At 41.9% G+C, this 10,662-nt stretch overlaps 1 protein-coding gene across 3 annotated transcripts in view; it reads right to left on the bottom strand.

Annotated features, from left to right (window-relative positions):
• Window positions 1–9,572, bottom strand: part of LOC139767114 (D-beta-hydroxybutyrate dehydrogenase, mitochondrial-like) — a 44,648-nt gene extending 35,076 nt beyond the window's left edge. The window contains exon 1 of one of the 3 annotated variants that reach the window (XM_071696123.1): window positions 9,437–9,572. The gene's annotated coding sequence lies outside the window, so the exon portion shown is untranslated. Of the gene's footprint in view, window positions 1–962; window positions 1,095–9,436 lie in introns of those variants that run through there. The other 2 variants (XM_071696114.1, XM_071696105.1) reach the window with 2 other exon arrangements.
• Window positions 9,573–10,662: the final 1,090 nt, after the last annotated feature.

Genomic DNA, 10,662 nt, shown 5'->3' on the forward strand with positions numbered 1-10,662 from the left:
AATGCTTTGTCGCACGCAGGAAAATATTACATGGACACAAAGTACGCGTCATAGATCTATTCCTTCAGTCGGCGTAAACTTTCTTATTTGAGGTACAGACTCAACTGGATTGCGTAGTTCTGTGCGATCACATATTACTGAACTGAAAGAGACTGGCTGGATGTCAGGCAATATTCAATCATTATTACAAAGTACAATTCATTAGACAACTGATCCAGAACAATATTGAGAATGATTAACATTTTGGCTCAAGTCAATAAAGACTTAAATAGTCCCTTACAAAAGCCCACCGTTTGGGTTGCCTTATTTGCACTCTTGATGAATCATTTTTCCTCCCAGGTCCGTCAGAGTTTGGGTTATGCCAACGTGGGCGCGCCTCAGGCTGCCAGTGCAGGAAAAGAACTATTTGGGTTAATCGCAGGATTGTCTTGTTTCACATACTGCCGAAGCTGTCACCAGCACGAGACGAGGTGGATAAGCAGCACGCAGTAGGTGTCTTCACTTGTACAGCAACGAAATGTCTCTCCAGTGACAAGCTGTGAACGGACTTGTTGCTCGACAAAATGTGCAATGGTGAAAGCTACAGGGAAGAGAGAAATCTAAAGAAAGTTGAAAAGAAAACTGGTCAGTGCACACAGTGTAACTGGTTCTTCCCGTGAAAAATTCCGGCGTTGATCCCTATGAGCTGTCTGCCACTACCACACAACGATGTCGCCCTGAGTAACACACTACTCCACATGTAATGATCGCCATATTCTACTGTATAGTTACGCTAATATGCAACTGTAGCAACGAATGACTGTGCTTTGAGCTTACTCGAATGCGACACCACTTCGCTCAACTTGACCTACACGTACCACGACAAAAAGTCAAACACACCACAAAAAAAAATATTAACATTTGAACGCGCCATACTACCACCATGAACAACAACAACAACGTAAGACACTCGTGAACAGCACCTGTTCCCCTGGTCGTCAATACAATCCTTCTTTATCACAGCACTTGGTATATGGGTCAACTTCCGGCAGCTAAGGAGACTCTCCCGTGGCTTCACGATAAGTGTTGCCAACCGGACTCGTCTTCACTTACTGGACGACCTTACCTCCCCCACACGTTGCAGGCTCCTCCCTCCGCCAGCGAAACTTCCCTGTGCGGCCGTCGGTGTGCGCAATGTTGAACACATTTTAGGGAAGTATTCATGGTAATTTCTGCACGTGATATCACCCATTTATCATGAATATTTAAACATCATTATATCTGGTCTTTTTCGAATGTAATTTGATACATTTTTCAACAACAACAGGTTCCATGTATGCTGACTCTTGGACTGTTACGGGAAAATTTCTTTTTCACACTTTGAGCATCGTTTCTTTATGTAGTGTTCGATATTCTTTTGGACCATGATTGAATACTCTCTGAACCGATCCCAAGGGAAAAAGTCAAACGAAAATGTTGTATATAGAGTCATGATAAATAGTACATATGGTATATCAATTTACTGGCTGTATAGGCAGTACGAAAAGATTATTCCCATTGGTCATCACTCAGCCAGTGTTGGGGAACTTCCCTAGGTAAGGGCTGGCAGGGTTTGCGAGTCGAGAGGTTCGCTCTTCTAGCATTTCAACTCTTCTGTACTTGTATTTTCTCTTTGTTTTTTTCTTTTCCGGAGTCACACCCACCGCCAACATTAAGCATTTAGAACACAGGGAAAATGTTCATCGCAAATCTAACACTATACTGAAGTTTATCTAGCGTTACAAGATCTGAGATGTTATAAATTATTGCATAAGATGATACTGAATTGTTTAGTCGGGTAGGAGGGAATCTTCGAAGTAAAGGATAGAGATATTAACCAATGAATATCATTGTTCGGGTGATCCGGTCATGCACACTCTAGACAGCTAAAAGAGATGGCAGAAGACGGTGCATTCTGCTGAAACATTACCCGTTCAAACCATTCAGCAAACATTGATTTGATGTGACAACGTATAAGAATACGTATGACCACCTAAATATAAAAAAAAAGATTATTTGTTCTTGAGCTGAGTTGGTAAAACTCTATCAGCAGAGAGTCAGGGTATCACTAGCCTGCACGCTGTCTATGTACGTGCGACCTTGCATGAGCCTTTCTTAGTCTTTGCTGCCCTTTTCAGGTGTGCGCGTCATATTACTGTAGCATGCAGCTGGCAGCGGTCTCTACATTCGCGTTACTAGGCGCTACAAGTTACCTCGAGTACTTTGTTTAGGGATCTTCCTAATGTCATCTCGCATTTAGAATCTGACGACAGACCAGGAACACTAAAAGAATGTGATAAGTATATATATATATATATATATATATATATATATATATATATATATATATATATATATATATATATATATACCATGGCCAGGATGTGGTGGACATGGTTGTTCCCATGGAATCTTAAAACATCCTACAGTGCTGCAACACTTGCTATCCCGTAACGACCTCGAGGTCTCTGGGTTCATCACCCACTTCATAATATCTGATACGAGCACTCCTTCTTGCTCATCTCAGCTGTTCTTGATTAGCGCATTTACATACACACACACACACAACACACACACACACACATACACACACACAAAGAATAACAATAATAATAATAATGATAATAATAATAATGATAATAATAATGATAATATATATAATATATATATATATATATATATATATATATATATATATATATATATATATATATATTATTCATTTTCTTATTTTGCTCTGTCGCTGTCTCCCGCGTTTGCTAGGTAGCGCAAGGAAACATACGAAAGAAATGGCCCAACCCACCCCCATACACATGTATATACATCCACGTCCACACACGCAAATATACATACCCATACATCTCAATGTTCACATATCATACACACACAGACATATACATATATACACATGCACACAATTCACACTGTCTGCCTTTATTCATTACCATCGCCACCTTGCCACTCATGGAATAACATCCCCCTCCCCCCTCATGTGTGCGAGGTAGCGCTAGGAAAAGACAACAAGGGCCCCATTTGTTCACACTCAGTCTCTAGCTGTCATGCAATAATGCCCGAAACCACAGCTCCCTTTCCACATCCAGGCCCCACAGAACTTTCCATGGTTTACCTCAGACGCTTTACATGCCCTGATTCAATCCAGTGACAGCACGTCGATCCCGGTATACCACATCGATTCAATTCACTCTATTCCTTGCCCACCTTTCACCCCCCTGCATGTTCAGGCCCTGATCACTTGAGCCCAAACCTCCCATTGACACCAAGAATCTTTTAGTTCTCCCTTTCAATAATAATTTCACTTTGTTTCCCATGTTGCTTAAATCCTTTAATGTAAATGTTGCCTTTAGCAACAATAATACTATAAAGAATATCTTAATCAGGAATTCACCAGAAAATTCTCTTGGTTGCATCTATAAAGTGCCTTCTGGAAACTGTGATAAATTTTATGTTGGTCAGACTGGTAAGGATCTTTCTGTTAGACATAAGAACATAAATATAGTATAAGAACGGGACAAGAATCAAATGCCTTGTTTAATCATGTTAAAAACTATGATCATTGTATTGACTGGAGTAATGCCATCTCAGTTATTAACACTAACCCTATTACCAAGAGAAAAATCATTTAATCTTCTATTATCAAATACACAGTTCTCTGTTCTCAACGTTACCTCGCTAACGCGGGAAATGGCGAATAGTTTGAAAGGTATTGCAGTGGAATTTATTAAAAAAGGGGGTGACTGTATTGTGGACTGGTTGGTAAGGTTATTTAATGTATGTATGACTCATGGTGAGGTGCCTGAGGATTGGCGGAATGCGTGCATAGTGCCATTGTACAAAGGCAAAGGGGATAAGAGTGAGTGCTCAAATTACAGAGGTATAAGTTTGTTGAGTAATCCTGGTAAATTATATGGGAGGGTATTGATTGAGAGGGTGAAGGCATGTACAGAGCATCAGATTGGGGAAGAGCAGTGTGGTTTCAGAAGTGGTAGAGGATGTGTGGCATCAGGTGTTTGCTTTGAAGAATGTATGTGAGAAATACTTAGAAAAGCAAATGGATTTGTATGTAGCATTTATGGATCTGGAGAAGGCATATGATAGAGTTGATAGAGATGCTCTGTGGAAGGTATTAAGAATATATGGTGTGGGAGGAAAGTTGTTAGAAGCAGTGAAAAGTTTTTATCGAGGATGTAAGGCATGTGTACGTGTAGGAAGAGAGGAAAGTGATTGGTTCTCAGTGAATGTAGGTTTGCGGCAGGGGTGTGTGATGTCTCCATGGTTGTTTAATTTGTTTATGGATGGGGTTGTTAGGGAGGTAAATGCAAGAGTTTTGGAAAGAGGGGCAAGTATGAAGTCTGTTGGGGATGAGAGAGCTTGGGAAGTGAGTCAGTTGTTGTTCGCTGATGATACAGCGCTGGTGGCTGATTCATGTGAGAAACTGCAGAAGCTGGTGACTGAGTTTGGTAAAGTGTGTGGAAGAAGAAAGTTAAGAGTAAATGTGAATAAGAGCAAGGTTATTAGGTACAGTAGGGTTGAGGGTCAAGTCAATTGGGAGGTGAGTTTGAATGGAGAAAAACTGGAGGAAGTGAAGTGTTATAGATATCTGGGAGTGGATCTGGCAGCGGATGGAGCCATGGAAGCGGAAGTGGATCATAGGGTGGGGGAGGGGGCGAAAATTCTGGGGGCCTTGAAGAATGTGTGGAAGTCGAGAACATTATCTCGGAAAGCAAAAATGGGTATGTTTGAAGGAATAGTGGTTCCAACAATGTTGTATGGTTGCGAGGCGTGGGCTATGGATAGAGTTGTGCGCAGGAGGATGGATGTGCTGGAAATGAGATGTTTGAGGACAATGTGTGGTGTGAGGTGGTTTGATCGAGTGAGTAACGTAAGGGTAAGAGAGATGTGTGGAAATAAAAAGAGCGTGGTTGAGAGAGCAGAAGAGGGTGTTTTGAAGTGGTTTGGGCACATGGAGAGAATGAGTGAGGAAAGATTGACCAAGAGGATATATGTGTCGGAGGTGGAGGGAACAAGGAGAAGAGGGAGACCAAATTGGAGGTGGAAAGATGGAGTGAAAAAGATTTTGTGTGATCGGGGCCTGAACATGCAGGAGGGTGAAAGGAGGGCAAGGAATAGAGTGAATTGGAGCGATGTGGTATACCGGGGTTGACGTGCTGTCAGTGGATTGAATCAAGGCATGTGAAGCGTCTGGGGTAAACCATGGAAAGCTGTGTAGGTATATATATTTGCGTGTGTGGACGTATGTATATACATGTGTATGGGGGGGGGGGGGGGGGGGGGGGGGTTGAGCCATTTCTTTCGTCTGTTTCCTTGCGCTACCTCGCAAACGCGGGAGACAGCGACAAAGTATAATAAAAATATATATATATATATATATATATATATATATATATATATATATATATATATATATATATATATATATATATAATATTTTCCATTTATTTTACTTTGTCGCTGTCTCCCCGTTAGCAAGGTAGCGCAAGGAAACAGACGAAAGAATGGTCCAACCCACCCACACACACGCCCACACACACACATATACCTTCGCTCCCTCACCTACTCTAAGAATCGCTTTCAGTTCCATGGTCCCATTCGCTGCCGTGTCCACTCCCGGCTATTTAAAACACTTCACTTCCTTCAGATTTTCTCCATTCATACTCACATCCCAACTAACCTGTCTCTCTACCCAGCTTTACCGAATAACTTCGCTTGTATTCACATTTCTTTCAACTTCCCCCTTTTACGTGCTCTTCCAGACTACTACACCAACTTTTGCAGTTTCTCACTCGAATTTGCCACCAGTGCTGTGTCATCAGCAAACAACTGATTCACTTCCCAATCGCCCTCGTCCCTTACAGACTGCATACTCGCCCCTTTCTCGCAAGACTCTTATTCTATACTTACCTCCCCAACCCATTCACAGACAAATTAAATAGCCATGATGACAACACATACACCTGCCGCAGACAAATCTCCATTTACAACAAATCACTTCCCACTCTTCCTACTCGTACACATGCCTCGCACTCTCGATAAAAACTTCTCACTGCTTCTAGCAGCTCTCCTCCCATACCGTATATTCTTAAAACCTTCTACATGGCATCTCTATCAACCCTGTTACATGCTTTCTCCACATCCATATATACCACACATAAATACATCTGTTTTTCTAAGTATTTCTCACACACATTCTTTAAGGTACACACCTGATCCACACATCCTCTGCCACTTCTGAAACTAAACTGTTCTCCCTCAGTCTCATGCTCTGTAAATGTCTTCACCCTCTCTCAATCCAACTTACCAGGGACACTCATAAAACTTATATATCTGCAGCTGTAGTTTGAACACTTACCTTTGTCCTCCTTGTTTTTATGCAATGGAACTATACCTGCATTCCGCCAATCCCCCACACCTCACCATGAAAATCTTAATTAACCAGTCAACAACATAGTCACCCCCCTTAGTTAAGAAATTCAAATGCAATACCATCCACTCCAACTGCCTTGCCACATTTCCTCTTAAGTAAGGCTTTAACCATCTCTTCTCTTCACCAAACCACTCTTCATGGCACTCGCTTCGCATACCATCCCGACCCAAACACCCTACATCTGCCAACCTATAACCCATAACCTTCATCTGTTTCTGGCATTAACGACATAAAGCGGGAATTGACAAGTAGATAAACTGATACATGAATAAACGTGTATCTATATATCCCTGAGGTAGGAAAGAAAGAATTCTACCACTGTATTCCATGCGTGTCGTAGAAGGCGACCAAATGGGGCGGGAGTGTGGGAAATGATCCCCACTCCCCCTTCCCTTCTTGTATTTTGGTTTCTAGAATATGGAACAGAAAAAGGAACGGGGGGGGGGGGATCATCTCGAAGGATGAGGCTAGGTTGTATGATATTCATGTAAACGTAACCGAGATGACAAAACAGAAGAGACATGTCTGAGAAAAGGAACCTGGACATACCCAACACTGTTGACTGGGTGTGGCATCGGGGTCTCATGTCTATGTTTTCCTCTTTTGGCTTCGCTCTCTCATATCTAGCTTCCCCTCTGTCTGATCTATCTCCATGGTTGTTGTTGGATCAGCCTCTCTACCTATCTCCATCAATTGCGATGTCCCCCAAGGTTCTGAACTGTATCCTGCACCTCTTTTTTTTTTCTCAAATAATCTAGCTCACTCATATCCTGACGAATCAACACTGGATCCTTCCACATCCTTCAATTCTGCTCCTTCTTTTCTCACTCGATCTGCATCTCGTCTTGACACAGCTTCCTCAATAAATCCAGACTTGGACAGGACATCTCAGTGAGATACACGAAATCTGGATACGTTTGATACCTCTACGACCCAGCCTCTGCCCATATCTCTATCGGAAATGCCTCACAACTTTCGTCTCCTTCAACGGTTCTGTAGTTCCACCTCTTAATTCTATGAACATACAGGTACTACTTTAACTTCCACTCTTTCTTGGAAACCCCACACTACGAAAATAGTTAAGTCTGCCCCTAAGAACCTGGGAGTCCTGTTTAGATGTCGAAATTTCTTTTCTTCCGAACAGCTGCTCCGTTTATACAAGGGTGATCCGTCCATGTACGGAGTACTGCGCTCATATCTTGGGTGGTTTTCTCTCTGCATCCAGATCTGACAGAGTTGAGTCGAAAGCGGTCCGACTTGTCAGCTGCCCAAGGCTAACTTCAAAACTTGACCCGCCTGTCCCTACGCCGCAATGTTGGTTCTACAGGTATTATTACTTTGGTTTATCCTTTCGAGAGCTGGTTGCTTGTGTGACTACAACACTAAGTACACCACGCAATAAAGTATGACTCTGCGTGGCTTTTGGCAACTTAAAAGTGGGCCGTTTTGATAACTGTTTCTTTCCCTACACCTTGAAGCTTTGAAACTCTTCACCCACTCATGTCATTTCCAGTGATTATTACCTGGCACATTTTGAAAAGCACGTTTTTTTTTTTACCTTATCCGAAATTCGCGAATACTTTTCCCTTGTCTCTTCTTTTTCTCTTTCATTAACCTCTCCATATTTCATTTAAGACCCGACCTTGATGTGGACTGTCCGTGACTGGAGCCTCCAACGTAAAGATAAGAAAATGATTTCTTGAAGCAGTGTGGGGGTCATCACTAGTGCTCACATTTAAGCCAGTGTCCGCCTAACCCTCATCCCGACGTTGCTTTAGCTGATGACAGATAGTATGTGTAGTGTGGCAAGAAAAGGGTTCGTCAGCTACGGCGCGGTCTGTGATCATTCAGCCTATGCAAAAAAAAAAAAGAAAAAAAAAACACGATGGACGCTTCTCTAAGCTCATATTTGCATTGTGAAACGAAATGCTTATCTTTAAGACACTACGTCTATTGGCAAAATGCTAATAATTTGGCTTACCGCGAGAAAGAGAGATATAGCACATTATTAGGTCTTAAGAAAAGGTATATGGGAACTACTCTGACAAATTTCACCTGTTTAGGACGGTGTTTCCTTCATGGAATGATTAATGAGGTGAGTATGGGCGAGTATCATAACTCTTTACTACCTCTCTGGATAGACTTGGGCGAGGTGTTGTCATATTCCTGTAGGTTCCCATTCTCTGATTCAGTTTTCTGTTACAGAGAATAAAGAAAACAGAAAATGAGATAACTATACGACAAACTCAAAAATGTGTGAGAGTCGTTGTAAGAGATTTCAATGAGTGTTCCCATCGTTCATAGGTTACTCATGATACACATTTGCAGTTTTAAGAAGTTAAAGAATTTCCAAAGTATTATAAACTAAGAAAAGATTACGTGAAATCTTTATCTAACTTATTCCGAACAGTGGGGCCAAAATTTTTCCCTTATAGAATATGTTCATATTGCTACAAATGTCTAGGTGCAGGGTAAGATTATAATGCTGACAGCTCCGCCGATGACCTAATTATGAGGAACACTGCATGGCTGTACTTATAATGAAAGATGATCATCCGGTGATGAAAAAAAGAAATAGCTCCTTGGGAGCCGTTAAACATTCACATCAACGCCAGCTGGCTGCTCTCCAACAGACGAACTGCTCCGGTGGTGGAGGTCCACCAGCGATTTGGGGAATTATTTGTGAGATATTCTGATTATATTCCTATGTACACCGACGACTCCAGGACGGGTGGATGTGTGTGGATGCCTGACCGTTCCCTCAGGTTCTGCCTACCCATTCATGCATGTTTTCTGTGTAGAAGTGTTTGCAGTTGATAAAGCCATAGATTACTGGCTTTAACTCTAGATGCGATAAATCTGTTATCTTATCAGGCTATCAGCACTGTAGGCTATACATTCAGATTCAACAGATACAAATGACGCACATGACCTCATTATCAATAAACTGCATACCTGTGATAAGTCCATCATCTTGATCTGGCCCAGTACCTGGTCATTGCAACATTTGCAGCAGCGAACAGGCAGACAGACTTGCTGAGTCGACTGCGTGCGTACGCGAAGCTCGTCGGAAGGTGCGGTCCTATGTGTGTCTCTCTGTGGAAGGGAACACAATATGGCCAAGTCAGTGGATCAACCAGGGATTACGAAATAAATTCAGACCAGAAATTGGCGACTGGTCGACCTCCGACCAGCGTGCCAACAGAACTGAGGAAGGGGTGCTGGCCCGCCTCCGTATGAACACAGCATATCTAACTCACCTTCTGCCTCCAACCATCAAGCCTTTACCCCACAATGTACAAATGCAACACAGTCCTCACTATACAACAATAATGCTCAGATGCCCCAAATACGACACACGCACACACACATACACGGAAAAAAGATATCAGAATTTTGTATCTACAAAGAAAAAAAAGAATGGCATAAAATTGTTTGATGATTCCAGCCCAGATTTAATTCATACGGTGATTTTTTTTCCCTGAAAGAGACAGAGCTGACTGGGATGATGTGATTCGTAAGATATGTGAAATTCAATTCATTAATTTTGTACCATTTGCAACAACATGACCTTGTTGTTAGGACAACTGATTGTCTCTTTCCTTGAAATTCCTGCTTCAACCATTTAACTATACATTATTTATGTTTACTAACTGTTTCACAACGGGGCACAAAGGTATTCCAAAGAAGAGCATGTAACAGCAGAGTGGGTTGCAGGCCTAATGATCTTCCTTCCTCCTAGGTTGCTTGCCGTTAAACCCAACAAACAATAACTTTAGAAAGTGTGTCAGTTTGTCCAGCCTGATAAGGGCACATAATATGATACTGGAAATTCTTAGGTGTAAATGTGCGTTGGAGGTCTCAGAGTAGGAGCTCAGTGGAGCTGGATTTTCCCTCGAATGAACAACTTTGTTACTAACTTTGTCTACAGTTGATCAAATATTTTGCCTTTATCAGGAACAGAAGTCTTATGAAGCGTAATTGTTCTTAAAATCAATAATAACAGAATTCATTGGGATGAAAAAGAAGGCAAATGAGAGTTGGGGTGAGCGAGTATCAGTAAACTTTAGGGAGAATAAAGAGATGTTTTGGAAGAAGTTTAACAATGTACGACAAACAAGAGAACAACAAGGAACGTCGGTGAAAGTGACAAAGGAGGGAGTGGCAACAGGTAGTGATGA

This window comes from Panulirus ornatus, chromosome 4 (genome assembly GCF_036320965.1).
Source record: "Panulirus ornatus isolate Po-2019 chromosome 4, ASM3632096v1, whole genome shotgun sequence".
NCBI lineage: Eukaryota > Metazoa > Arthropoda > Malacostraca > Decapoda > Palinuridae > Panulirus > Panulirus ornatus.